The sequence below is a fragment of the Cervus canadensis genome, chromosome 28 (assembly GCF_019320065.1).
Source record: "Cervus canadensis isolate Bull #8, Minnesota chromosome 28, ASM1932006v1, whole genome shotgun sequence".
Classification (NCBI taxonomy): Eukaryota; Metazoa; Chordata; class Mammalia; order Artiodactyla; family Cervidae; genus Cervus; species Cervus canadensis.
The window spans coordinates 10,489,815-10,504,901 of NC_057413.1; the positions used below are offsets into that span (position 1 = coordinate 10,489,815).

A 15,087-nucleotide genomic window follows, 5' to 3' on the forward strand; every position below is an offset into this window, starting at 1 on the left:
TGGTGGAGACAGCAAGTCATCTTGGAGCAGGTCTTCTGGAAGAATCATTTGCATGACCCTTTATTTTATGCAGGTCAATGCAAACAGGCATCACTTGTTTACAGAGAAAGGGTGTAATACGCTTTGGTGGGTGGATCTTAAAGCTTGTGGGGAAGAGGTTTACAAATTTGCATAAAATCTCTGGAGTCTCTGAAAGGGTAGACGCAGTAAAGTGTCTAACCCCTTCCTCTTTGAAGTCACCCAACATATAAAACATCTCAGGGAGGGTGAACTGTCTCACTGAGGTCAGATGACAGGAAAACTTCAGACTAGAGGGACCTTGGGGAGATCACCTTGGGGGAAACAGGAGTAGGGGAGGTTGGGGCAGACAGGTTTTTGCTGGTCACCTGGGCCCCCAGCGCAGCTTGAATTCTACCAAAGGGCTATTTTGGGTGAAGTGGAGGTTGCATTCATGCATGCATGCATGCGTGTGTGTGTGTGTGCATCTGTGTGTGAACAGAGGTCTGAGTCACAAAGCTGATCTCGTTGGGAGCCCAGCTGCCTTTAGCAAAGAATAACCAATACCTGATAATTAGGAGTTATCCTCTAGCCTCCTGGGGGTGAAGCTGAATTTTGACTCTAGCCAAGATAACGCTAATCTGGCTCTTTGAATTAAGACAATCTCTGAGGTTTGGGATTTATTATGGGGGAGGGCCCTGACTGAGAGAAGAAAAACCGTTCAAGTGATAGGCAAATTGGAGGCTAATTTGAGCAATAATTTTATCCCAAGCTGGTGAAGCAGAATATTCTGGCATCTTGAAGGAGGCAGTAAGTCAGAAACGGGTTAGGGGCCCCACCCCTTGCTTGTATTCCTGTGAGGTACAGTCTGGGAGATGTGGGTCCCGAGGATGATTTTCTGAAGTGCCTTGTCTACCCTTGGGGAACCACAAACCATCCTGTCTTCGTCTTTTAATCCAGGGCATCGCCACTAAATGTTTGCAATACCTTATTGCATCTTCATTCACGCAGCCCTAAATCAAATCAGATCTGGGAGCTTCTCCCCCAGGCCAAATGGAAATCAGCCAGGGATCAGATCCAGCCTTCAAACCAGTCCTCTTTTTTTTTTTCCCTCTTCACTGTCACCTCCTTAAGTGCTATTAGCATTTTACCCAAACCTGATGATATGTTTTGAGTGGGGAGAGAGTTTCCATTAACTCCCTGTTTCACCCATCACTAAATTTAACCTTCGATATAAAGTCTCAAGTTCTTTGCCCTAAAAATAGCTTGGGGCTGAAATGGGAGCAGAAGTGAGGATCAGTGTCAGCTGTGGTGTCCTCAGAACCCCACGGATATTAAAGGTCAATAAACTCCCCTTGTCCTGCCCCTGCTTGGCCTCCACCTCCACCCTCTGGGGGTCCAGACACATCACTGCTCTTCCCAATCAGAACTCACCCACCTCAGTGAACACCAGAGAGCATGGGCTGGGGGGGTGGGGGCAGGCGCTATTCACTCAAACGTTTTGGAAAACTGGCCAATCTTCCTTCGGAATTTTGACCTTATAGTTATTTTTGGGGGGGGGGTGGAGAAGAAAACAAATATTTATGATAGGCTTCTTGTCAATAAACTCTATACATAAAGTGCTTTATCAACTACTTTTAGTAAAAATGCTAAATGACAATGGTTGATGTTAAATATATCCTTTCGAGGGCTTCCCTGGTGACTCAGTGGTAAAGAATTCACCTCCCAAAGCAGGAGACATGGGTTCGGAAAGATCCGAATGCCGTGGAGCAAGGAAGCCTGTGCAGCACGACTATTGAGCCTGCGCTCTAAAGCCCGGAAGCCACAACCACTGCAGTCCCTGTGCCCGAGGGCCCGTGCTCTGCAACAAGAGAAGCCTCCGCAGTGAGAAGCCTGTGCACCAAAACTAGAGAGGAGCCCCCTGTGGCCACAACTAGAGAAAAGTCCACTCAGTAATGGAGACCCAGCACAGCCAAAAATAAATAAGATTATAACATACTTATATATACATATTTATATATGGATGTATATATGTATCAGTTCAGTCCAGTCGCTCAGTCATGTCCAACTCTTGGCGACCCCATGGACTGCAGCACGCCAGGCCTCCCTGTCCATCACCAACTCCCAGAGTTTACTCAAACTCATGTCCATTGAGTCGGTGATGCCATCCAACCATCTCATTGTCTGTCATCCCCTTCTCCTCGCACCTTCAATCTTTCCCAGCATCAAGGTCTTTTCTAATGAGTCAGTTCTTCGCATCAGGTGGCCAAAGTGTGTGTGTGTGTGTGTGTGTGTGTGTGTGTGTAAAAATCCTGTTGAAAACTTAAGTTCCAACTATTAAAATAGCATATCAAAGTGTTTTTTGTTCATTTTTCACAAAACTGAAATTTCTAGCATTCTTAAACTACACACACACACACTATTTAAAGACACAGAGGAACGAGTGGGTTGCAGTAGAGTTCCCTGCACTGGCATTCGGTAGGTTTTAAATTATGGTCTTATGGGGTCAAGGGGGAAAGTCTGGATTTTAGACTTACTGCCCACGGATACTTCAGTTCTATGTCTTCTCTTTTGCTGAGCAGTAAAATTAACTGGTTCATTTCTAGATGGTACATTAGAGGCACAGTTCTAGGTCATGACTTTAGCCTAGTGTTCATCTGACAGATGACTCTGGAGAACTCGCCTATTAGTAGCCAATTTGTTAAGAGTCGATGACAAACAATCTAAACTATCTACTGTTCTCTTGATCTAAGTCACTGTAATGCCAGATGGTGAGCCCACAGTACCCTTGCTCTCCCGGCCTGGAGGCTGGTGGTCTGGAAGCTACCAAGCTTCTTCACAGCAGTACTGTTCTGGGGTTCTGAGCTAGGATGACGTGTACAGATACAGCTGATACTGCTAGGTGCATAGACGCCAGCTTCCAAAAACAGCTCTTCATGCTTATTTTCGAAATCTACAGTGTTTGCCAATACAAAAACTTTGAGGGTACACAAAGATTGTCATAAACTGGACCTTTTAAAATTCTCACTCTGCAAAACTGGAGTCATTTTTAGCTGAATTTCCAAGTACCATGTCACTGTTTCTTTTTTTTTTTTCATATCAACGTTCTGATTGTTCTTAGCGAACCTCATAATTAGTCATGTGGATGATTTAAGGTCAAAATATATCAGGCTGTATTCTCACCTTTTAGAGTTTTTTAAAAAAATGAATAAAGCAATAAGATAAATTAACTGAAGGAGACATATAATCTCATTTTTTTACATTATAAAGGTGTCATGGGTGTGGCTTTCTTGAAACTTTTATGACACACACAGACATGCACAAACACACACACGGTCCAGTCCAGCTTAAGTCTCCATCCTCCAGTCCTACCCTCCTGAGGCCCAGGCCTGGCCCAGGCTCTCTGGGCCCTCTGAGGAGAGAAAGACAGACAAGTGGACTTGGGCTGGGCTTTCACTTTTGCTCCTCTGCCCTCTTCTGCTTTTAGGTTCTCCTGGGGGGTGGGGCAGGGAGCTGGCAGACAAACTAAAGGAAAAGGGAAGGATGCTCTATTTAACAGGGCACAGGCAGGGTCCTCTGCAGAGGCCCGGAGGCCCCCCGCCCACCCCCTGTCTCCAGCAGTGCCCTGACCTGGGCAGTCCAACTCCCCTCTTTCCCCCTTAGCCTCCAGCTTCCCAGCAGACAGCCCTCTGACGGGACCACCTCAGAGGAACTCCCCACGTCTCTCACGGCCCGTGGGAGACTGTAAGGTATCCCTTGAGTCAGTTAAGCCCTTGTTTATCTGTACTCCACAGAGGCAGGGGGTTTGAGCCAGTTAGTTAATCAGTCAGACTAAATAAAGATGTGAGGCAGACATGATAAAAGCCACTGTGCCTCATTAAGGGCTTAACCAAATTACATGCGTGAGAAGTGATTGTTTGCTTGATGATGGAACTCCCCAGGCCAGGTCGCTCAGAATAAATCCCACCAACAAAAAATCAGAGTCTAAATGATGCGTTATAGACAACACCCCAGCTGAAAAAGCCATGCTCCTAAGGTTTATGTCAGTGTTTAGAAACCCAAGATGCATCTTCCCCCAACCACAAAGTTACAAACAGTCATTTAGTCTCAACGCCTCTTCTACAGGTTGCTGGTTTAACCCCCAAGGTGGCTGAATGACAATCAGAGCCCGAGTTCTGGGTGGGGAGTGGGAAACCGTGATACGTGTGTTGAGGAGGGTCGATCCTAATGGCCCTCCTCCATCTCAGGGCTCCTCTTCCCCAGGTCTCTGAACCTTCATTTGCCCCAAGCCCCTTGCACTTGACCTGGGTCAGCCTGACTTAGCTAGTGCACCCAAATCACCAACCCCCTCCTCCACCTCTTTACTCAAACCCTCACTGAGATGAACAGGAAAGCAAGCAGAATTAATTCATTCAAACTAACATTGGATTTTCTAGCGGCCCTTTCCTTTCTAAGAGTGCTTAGGTCTTTGGAAAAGGATGCTCTGGGTCTGGGATTTCACCTGGCTGTAGGAGTCTGCAGGATCAAACAGGGTACAAGATAATAATAGGTTATTCTCAAAGGTTGTCTCAGACTATAATTATTCCTCTTTCTCAACTGCCTTTTAGCCTCTTGGGGCAAAACAAGCCACTTCTGGCAGCACAGCAGCACACTACTGCCCAGCCCACACTCTGCCCTCCAACCACCTGCCTGATTATTCTAAGAAAAGACCCCTCATTTCACTACAGGTATTATTCTTCTGGCGAGTCAATGTTGACTTTTGTAATAGATATGTGTTGCTTTTGGCAGCCCGCAGCCCTTTTACTTTCCTGGGGCAAAACCAGTCATTTGGAAGAATCACCTCTCTCCCACTGGGCGTATTCAAATGGGATATGTTTAAATAGTGGTCATCTTTTCTCTGGCCAGTTGCCGAGAAAACTAACCCACTCCAGGATTGTTGGTGTCATTCTCCTTAGCGGTGAAAAGACTGAAAGTGGTCGGACTGGTTCATCCTTTTGAGGATGTTCAGACAAGACCATTTAGTAATCTCTGCTACCCAGGCCTTCTGGAGGTGCCTGGGCCTGTCTGTTCGGAATCAGCCCTGTATCCCGCTGAAAGATCCATTTTGTTCAAGTTAGGTAGAGTTGATTTCGATGCTTGACACAGAGAACACCTGATTGACACAGCTCATGCTCTAGCTGTATCATGAGCCTGGGCGGGTGTGCATGCTTAGTCGTGTTTGACTCTGTGTGACCCCATGGATTGCAGCCCGCCAGCCTCCTCTGTCCATGGGGGTTCTCCAGGCAAGCATACTGGAGGGGGTTGCCATGCCCTCCTCCAGGGGATCTTCCCGACCCAGGGATCAAACCCAGGTCTCCCACATTGCAGGCAGATTCTTTACCAGCTGAGCCACAAGGGAACCCCCCTACTACTCCACCCGGGGCCAACCTAGGAAGTCTCTGGGTCTCTGATGTTTCTGTTATTTGATTTCTAAATGTCTGATGAAAGACTAGTGAAACCTGTCTGCCTCCTCCCTGTTAACGTTTGGTAAGGAGAGTCTTCCATTGCCTCTCAGGCATTTCAGAAACCAGTTTCCCCAGATTCTATTCACTTCTAGCCAGCCCTGCCTCCCAGACTTACTTAGCAGATTTTATTGCATTTGTCTGCAAAGCTTTGGTTATATTTGTGCACTCAAAAGAATATGTTATTGGTTGAATTTCTACTAATATAATAAAGTGAATTGAAAAAGTTAAGGGCAAGTTGGGTGCCATCTTGCATTCATTTCCCAGTGAAGTCAAAGACAAAAAGATTGGAGATGCCTCAAGTCCAGATAAGTGTGGGACTCCCCGGGTGGTCTGGTGGCTAAGACTCCATGCTCCCAGTGCTGGGGGCCCAGGTTTGATCCCTGGTCAGGGAACTAGATCCTGCATGCAGCAATGAAGATTCCCTCGTGCCTCAATTAAGACGTGGCACAACCAAAAAGAAAAAAAAAAAAAATCCAAACAAGTGCAAGTTTCATTTGTCCATAAATTCACTTGCCAGTAAACTGCCCTTTATTCACGATATCCACATTACAAATTATGCTACCTTTGTTTTTTGAAATTACTGTCAACTGTCTACAATTCCTCAGTGAGCTTAAGGTGTTCCCTTACCAGAGGGTCTTGTTGTTGTTACAGGATGGAAATGCTAGGATGTAAAAGCAGCTCAAACTAGAGTATAGGGTGGAGTCAAGAGTCGAATTCAAGCAGCCTGACTTTAGGGTCACACTGTGTCTCCAAGAAGGAAGGGACTGGGTGTTTTCACACTGAACTTTGTTTGCTTAATGTAAGAGGCTGCCAATCTAACCCAAATTCTCCCCTCTTCAGCGAAAGTCAACTGTAGTGTGGAACAAAATATTTCTAAATTTCCAAAATGAGGAAAAAATGTTTTGGGGAGTTGAGTGGGCTATGTTCTAGGTGGGCTCCAAAGCTGGCCCCCCAATCCACCGTGCATCTGAGCTTTCAGACCCTTGTGTAGTTTCTTCCCCTTGAATCTGGGCTGGTCTTAAGACTTGATTCTTTTAGCTTGCAAACTTGGTGCCTGTGTAAATTCTGAGGCTACTTCATAAAGGGGCTTGCAGCTTCTACCTGGGTCTGACCCCCCTAGACAGTCATGCTGGGAGGAAGGCCAAGTCAGTCATGTAGAGAGACCATATGGAGACAGACAGACAGACAGCTGGCCAGTCTCTAGCTCTTCCTCACATCCCCGTTGAAGAGAAGAGGACACACTAGTGTTGAGATTTTATTTTGTGCCAGACCCTGTGCCAGGCTTCCCAGTGGCTCAGTGGTCAAGAACCTGTCTGCCAATGCAGGAGACGTGGGTTTGATCCCTGGGTCGGGAAGATCACCTGGAGAAGGAAATGGCAACCCACTCCAGTATTCTTGTCTGGGAAATCCTATGGACAGGGGAGCCGGGTGGGCTACAGTCCATGGGGTCACAGAGTCAGACATGACTGAGCAGCCATTCTGTGCCACTTTCTTTACATAAATTGCAGGTGAAAAGGATCAACTTGGCAAGCTGGTCCATTTTCTACCACTTCACTCTCCCATATCGACGAGGAAGAAGCCCATAATGTCCAGCTTCATTTAAACAAAACTTCTTATCTGCCAACCTGATCTCCCAAACCAAACCACTGGTCTTTCTTTTTCAGAATGGTTTCTCAAAACTTGTGACACAGAATGGCCAGAGAAACACAAAGATGGAGAGACTGGAGTTAAAGAGAAGGGACTTTTCAAAAGAAGTTAAGTCACCTTGGTAATAAAGTCTGGAAAGAGATGGGAGATGGAGTGGGAGTGACAGAAAAAGCAAGGCAGGGTGGAGAATATTCTTTGGTAGGAAATGAGAAACTCCAGATGCCAAGGACACAAGTGAATCAGGTAGAAAAACAGGCAGTTATGAGAAATACTGCAATTGGTTATGATAGGACTGCTTTAATGCTGGAGACACTTGAATAAAATTGGAATTACTTTCCCATGATGTTTATCCTTTAAATTCTGTTTCCTCTGGAACTGAATCAGTGGGTGATGGCTTCAGTTATGGCTACACGTCTCATCTCATTTAATTCTTTCAAGAATCTCACATGGCGTGTATTACTGTCCTTGTTTAATAGATTCAGAAACTAAGGCTCAGAGAGGTTACATGACTTGTTTAAGGTGATGTGGTGTTAAGCGGTAAGGCTGATTTTTAAATCCAGCCCCTCTGACTCCCAAGGCCATGATTTTCCAGCTCACCATCCTGCAGTCAGCTCCCTAAAACTATAGCTTCTCTTCATGATACTGTTTCCTTTCTTCTGCTCCTGAACCCACTTTATTGTATATCACAGCATTGTCACTGGGGATCCCGAGAGGGATATGAAAGTGGAGAAGATGACACAGTAAATACTTATGTGAATTTTACATGTAAGTACCTATTTTAAAAATCAGAGACAGTCTATACTTCCCTGTATTTTGTTAATGTACCATAGCCTGAGTTTATTTACAGTTTCTAATAGCAGGTTTTTAAAAAAAATGGCACACATGAGTGTCAGATAATGTAATTGCTTAAAACTTGGTTGTGTGTCCTTTATCATTTCAATTCTGTTGTGATCTATTGAGTTTTAAAGCAACTAATTTGACAGAATCTACACGGTACACGGAAGATAACATCCTAAGGCTACCTTGGAAAGATACCTTTTAACAATAAAGCCTGCTTCTGTGTGTTACAAAGTCGGATACAAAATACTTGACAAGAAATACTTGTCAAGAATCCTTGTCAAGAGAAGGAGATTGGATTCTGATTCTCTCTCTCTCTTTTTGATGCCGGTAGTTGCCTGCTAACCTTTCCTGATCAGCTTGGTATCTATGTTCCTTTAAAAAGGAGCAAAGCCATTTAGCATTCTCCCGGCACATTTGTGTCTGTCATAATGCAGGTATGCTCTGGGGAAAGAAATGAGAGATGTTAGTCTGTTAGATGAATCAAAACATTCATCCTGAACTTTCATGACCAAAAAAAAAAAAGATGAGGTTGCTTCTTGGTGGTATTATGGATTTCCTATTTAAAATGTAAAATGATGATGTTTGGAACGTCCTCTTCAAACAGGAACACATATATGAAAGCAAATCCTGATCACACACGAACACACTGCTGGGTGTGTCGTGACAGCCACCTTTTGGCAGTGCTCACCTCCAGCAGAGCGGAGGCCTGGGGAGATGGGGAATCTCAAACAAGCCAATCTGACAATGTAACAGTCTTGCTTTTCTAATTAAAGATCTGGCAGGAATGCTAAAATAAGAATTGGCAGTAATCTGTGAATTTTTAACTATTCATATTTTCTCATGCCTGTTTCTAAAATTTCCTGATAGATGTCAGAATTTTTTTTTTTTTTTTTTAAGGAGTAAGAGAGGTGGGACAGAAAGGGTGGGATAAGCACGGGCTTGGCTTGACCTGGGTTTAAACCCTGGAGCTGTCATTTTTCAGGGGAGTAAGGCTCCCCCGAAGAAATTTCCTTAATGTCTCTGAGATTCTGTTTCCCTGCCTGTAAAATGGAGGTAAGAACATCAACCACAGGTGCCGTCGTGAGAGCCCAGATGACACAACAGGTGAGAGTCTGTGTCTGGCCCCGAGACGTACACAGGAGGACAAGAAGCCACGAGTCCCCTTCCTTAGAACTTCAAAGGTAGAAAGGAAGATAGGGCAGCAATTTTAGCCTGAAGCCTTAAGGGACATATCTATACTTATTATTTTCTTAGATTTATTAGTAAATGGTCATCTTCAAGGCCACAAAAGTACACTGGGCTCGGAGCCAGAGACCAGCGTTTAATTTCAGGGTCCAGTTAGGACTTCTTAACTTTTTGAAATGTTAGTCATCACAGGAAAAGAAAATACAAATAGCAGCATTCAGCTCCAAACCACTTATAGGGTGGTTGTAAATATTAACGAGTAATCAATTACCTTTAAATGCTTTGGAGAATTGTTCTGCACAAGTGTATCATCATGAACACAGAGGAAAAGGTTTATTTGTTAAGTGCGACGTTTCTTAAGAAACATTTCACTGAAGCTTGAAATACTGTCACCATTGTATTGAGACAGGAGGGAAGGGGGAAGGGCGTGACCTTTAAAAGAAAGACAGAGCTGTTGAGGATGTGACATAAACTGGTTAGAACCATTTGGCCCAAGATGGCATAAGATTCGACTTCCAGTAGAAAGTCGAACCTCATTATACACTCATTATAATGCATTAGCTAAATGACACACCCAGGCCAACTGTAAAAAGGCCAAAGGTAGACAGTGGCCCAATTCCTGGAAATCCTTGCCCTTTCCCCAAAATAGTTGGAATAATCCACCCACTTGGTAGCCTATGAAGTAACCGGCCCATGGAAACTAACCACCCTGTGTTTCAGGACCTCTCTCACCTTCTGGGATGGCTCACATTCTGTCTACGGAATGTGTAACCTGAGTAACCTTGCACTCACTTTACTATGGCTGACGCTTAAAGTCCTTCCTGCGCAAAGCTAAGAACCCTCACCCGGCAGCCTCTCCCAGGCACACACCTGAGACCTGGGACATGCCCACTCTCTCGTGCCATGCCCCATTTTCCTGCAACATAATGTCCAGTGACACACAGCCATAACCTTCTGAGAAATAGTTCTCTTAGAAAGAGGAAATGATTCCAGAGCCAGGGTGTCCTTGGTGGTGGTTTTACTGTGCTCATTGAAACTGCAAGCTTACTGAAGCTTGTTCTCTGCTTTGACCACAGGATAGCACAAAAGACAGCTTTAATTCTTATTGCCCACTTAGGACAATTTTTCGCATTTTCAGGACTTCCCTGGTAGTTCAGACGGTAAAGAATCCACCTGGAATGCTGGAGAACCGGTTTGATTCCTGGGATGGGAAGATCCCCAGAGAAGGGAATGTTTACCCACTCCAGTATTCTTGCCTCGGAAATCCCGTGGACAGAGGAGCCTGGCGGGCTATAGTCCAAGGGGTTAAAAAGAGTCAGACACGACTGAGCGACTAACATGTCATCTCATATCAGCATTTTCATAGCGTTGTGTTGCTGTATTAGAGCCAGCCTGCTGTGGTTCAGTCTTAGAGGCAGCAGGGTGGGGAGGCTTGGAGTCAAGCAGATTTGAATTTCCAACAGTGTCCAGAGCTGTGTGGTCTCAGGCAAGTTACTGAGCCACTCTGAGCCTGTTTCATCAACTGCAAAATGGAGGTGATAGTACAGCGTCTTGCAGGAGTTTTGCAAAATTAAAGTTTTAGATACAAAAAGAAGTAAAATTCAGCACCGGACATATAGTGGGTCCTCATAAATGTTTAGGGTATACAGACTAGAGAGTAAAGTCGCTCAATTGTGTCCGACTCTTGGAGACCCCATGGACTGTAGCCTGCCAGGCTCCTCTGTCCGTGGGATTTCCCAGGCAAGAGAACTGGGGTGGGTTGGCATTCCCTTCTCCAGGGGATCTTTCTGACCCAGGGATTGAAACGGGGTCTCCCACATTGTGGGCAGGTTCTTTACCATCTGAGCCACCTAGTCACTCATTAAGATTGTTCAGTAAATTAAAAAAAAATCAAAAGATAAATTATGCTAATGTTAATCTTCCCACATTATGGATGATAGTTTGGATTCAGGATTAGATGTGAAACATCTTTTAAAACATATGCAGAGCAGATAAATTAATAGCATGCCTTGAGAATCTTAAATTTTCTATTTCCTGACTTCTGGTGTAAAATTTGTAATAAACTGTGTAAGTTTTCTGTATGCTCCGTTTTCCTTTCCTTTTATTTACTTTCAGTGAACAAATAAACCCACAGCATTTTCAACCATACTGGTAATTAAAGCTGCAGGGGGATGGAGCAATAAAAATGAAACATTAACTCTAGTGATCAAAGGGAAGCCAGAAGCTAGGAGATGATACGATGAAGCTTCCAGAAGTCATTTAGGCTACTGATGTTGCTGGGATGCTATTACATGGTTATCTAGTGGGCAGTAGCCAATATATATATATATATATTGCATAACTTCTTCACCCTTTTGCTAAATCAAAATTGGAGAAATTACTTAGGGCATTCAACTATTCTCTAGAGAACATACAATTTCTTAATTACCTAACTAGAAAATTCGTGTTCCTCTGGGGATTTCCTGGGAGACGTTATAGAAAGCCTCTCGTGGTGGAGGCCCCGGAGTGACTCTCCCACAGGAAATCAGTTCTCAGGTCCTGATGTGGCCATTTCTCCCTTCCCGGGTCTCCTCGCTCCTGTCCCTTTCTACTCCCACTCATCTAGGGGACTTCCCACCTGGCTTCCATCTCTCCAATTTCCCCCTACTTTTGCCTGTGTGCAGTCTGCTGACAGTTACCTTCATAAAGCATAAATCCAAACAGCCAGGGTCTTGCTCAGACACTCTCTGTGTCTCCCCACATCCTATTCAAGGTCCAGCCTCCTTCAAACAACAGTTAAGGCCTTCCATGATTTCACCTCACTTGACGCTGAAACTTCAATTCCAAGGTTTCTGTTATCACAGCCCCAGTGCCTTAACCTCATACATTCATTTAACAAACATTAAAAAGGACTGCAGATCCAGCACTGGGTGGATGCTTCCAGCAGGCTCAGAGTCTGCAGATGGGCTAACCATTTACAAAAAGTTACTGAATAATGTGCTGTTATACTTATTTACTAGATACTCAGTGAAGATTTCACAAGTTCCTATGACGTGCCAGGAATGAGCAAGGCACACGGTGGCCAGAGTGTCTAATGTTTCCCAGAGTCCAGGAAAGCTTCAGAGGGGAAGAGGCTTGAACTGAATCCTGAGAGATGAGCAGATGGCCTCCAGGTGGGGAATTTCAAGCAAGGACAAAGTCCACATTCAGAAAAAAAAAAAAAAAGGGCCTGAGGGTGGGGGGCAAAGTGCCCAGGACCTTGCTGGGATGGTTCCTCTGGCTGGAGCACCACTTTAACCGATCCCTTTCTTTCCTGGCTCTAAATCCATAGCACACACGTCTATGTCTGTTGAGTTCTAATCATCCTTCGGGCTTCGCTGGTGGCTCAGATGGTAAAGAATCTGCCTGCAATGTGGGAAACCTGGGTTCGATCCCTGGGTTGGGAAGATGCCCTGGAGGAAGGTATGGCAACCCACTCCAGTATTCTTGCCTGGTAGATCCCCAGGGACAGAGGAGCCTGGTGGGCTGCAGTCCATGGGGTCACAAAGAGTCAGACATGACTGAGCAACTACACACACAAACACACACACACACACACTCATCCTTCAGGCTCAGCTCAAGGGTCACCTCTTAGAGAGGCCTTTCCTATTGGTCCAGTCACCAGTCATTTACTCTGACAATGCCTTGTACTTTCTCTTCCTAACACAGTTAACTGTAAGAAGATAATTATTTAGGTAATTATTTAAGGTCTGTCTCTCCTGCCATTCCTGGCCCTGACCAACCCCTTCCTGTTATGAAAACCTACCAGTGTTTCAGTCAAGTGGATTGCCTACGTCTCACCAGAAACCGTATGATCCTGGTGTAGTGAAAGGGACACCACATTAGGTGGCAGAATATCTGGGTTCCAGGCCCTGCTTATCCCCTAAGACCCTCATTCTTTTCAGCATTCTCTACTGGATTCCTGTTATGTGCAAAGCACTGGATTAAGGGAACAGATCCTGCTTAGGTCTTAAATCTGTATCATGGAGAGAATACCTGATTTTCCTGGTAAATGAGGACCATGTATATCTATTCCAACTGAAAACCATTCTGTGATTATGAATTTGAAAGGTGGGTTGGAACAATGGTTCCTGGAAGGAGAGATGTAACAAATGAGTCAAAATTTTGAAGCCATTTGGGAGATGACAGGGGACACTAAATTACCATTTACCATCATCATTTCATGAAGCACTCCAAATTCAGCAGAACGAAAATAATAGAATGAAAGTCAATCCTTTAACTCAAATGCATGTTTGCTTTTTGTTATTAGCCTTATTTTCCTAATTTCTAGAGAAGCACTCGCTCAGAGGAGAGGCATCCACAGACGTAGAAATCCAGTCTCTCACCCACAGCTCAACGACCTGTGCTGTCTGAACTGTTTCTTGTTTCTGCTTCCCTAGATAACTTCTTGAGTTACTTGGCGCTCAAAGTTCTCCCTCCTGTGGGAGAGAAACAAGCGGAGAGAAGTTAGCATCTGCAGCCACGAGAGGGCAGACCTCAGCCTGAGGAGGTCCTTTCCCAGGCTGCAGTACCAGTCACTTCACTGCATCTCCCCTGCGTGTCCCCAGAAGGCGCTGCTGCTCTTAAGCTGCTTAACACCTGGTCATTTCTGTAACCAGTCCCACAGCTCCCTGCAGTTAGTTCCTCCTTTGAGCTGCAGCAAAAGTCTACATTATTTTAGAGACAAAGTTGGGAGGGGCACCTTATCTTCTTCAAGACACTGCCCTGCATCAGAAGCCCAGGAGAAGTTTTTTTTTTTTTTTTTCCTTTGGAATAAAATTCTGTAACTTGAGATCATCACTGGCATAAAAAATCCTTTCAAAATCCTTCAGGGTGCTGTATTCTTCTGAGCATTGAACCAGAAAGATTAACCAGGAGACGCTGGCTAGTCAAGGTTGACTGACCTATCAAGGGATGCCGGGGAATTTCTCTGTTAGTCAATTTCTTCAGGGACAGCAGGGTGTCAGTATTCCTTTCCTTTCTCTAGAGAGACGGGCATGATATCAGCTTTGGGATTAGACTTCTTACACATATATTCTCACTGTGTCCTCAGTTCTATGACAGAGGCCTTATGATCATCACAGTTTCATTATCTTACAACTCAGCCTCAGTTTTTTTCCCATTCAATTTCTACTTTACCAATTATAAATTTTCCAAAGGAAGGTTGATGTTAAAAACATGAAATGTTTAATCTGATCATAAGAAGCAGCTTTCCCTCTCTACCCCTCCCGACACTCATCTCTGGTTCTGCAACCCGGAGGTGGTCGTTCGGAATTCTAAATGACCAGGTCCCCCACATATCTCTAAGGAACGTGCTTATGCTATTGGTTCTTGGTTTATCATGTCTAAGTGTAAGAGTCTGAATTTCTGTTATAATAGATGAGAATTTAACTTTTTAAAGGAAGCCTCTCATGCAATGAAAAAATCGAAGCTCAGGAAGTTTAAGGGACTTACTCAAATTCACATACCAACAGAACAACTCACACACCATTAGAACCAATAGGGTAGAAATTAGGACCTGTGTCTTCTAAGTTAAGAGTCCATGTAATTTCCACCACCATGCTGTGGGAGCCAGTAGAACAATGCTGGTTACCTCACCCCCACCAACCAGGTTTGCGAGCACTTGGTATTCAGAGGCTGAGAGTGATATAATAAGTCCTCTTAAAATGGAGTTGCAAGATGAAATACAAGATGCCCAGTTAAATGAGTTTCAGGTAAGAAATAAATACTTTTAAAATATGAAAGTGAAAGTGTTAGTCGCTTAGTCATGTCCAACTCTCTGCAACCCCGTGGACTGTAGCCCACCAGACTTCTCTGTCCATGGAATTCTCTAGGCAAGAATACTGGAGTGGGTAGCCATTCCCTTCTCCAGGGGATCTTCCAGACCCAGGGATTG

The 15,087-nt window shown here is 44.7% G+C and overlaps 1 long non-coding RNA gene across 1 annotated transcript; it reads left to right on the forward strand.

Moving 5' to 3' along the window:
* Nucleotides 1-12,209: 12,209 nt before the first annotated feature.
* Nucleotides 12,210-14,010, forward strand: LOC122430097. Its single transcript, XR_006266230.1, has 3 exons — nt 12,210-12,325; nt 12,484-12,614; nt 13,592-14,010. It is a non-coding gene; the product is annotated as an uncharacterized LOC122430097 (long non-coding RNA).
* Nucleotides 14,011-15,087: the final 1,077 nt, after the last annotated feature.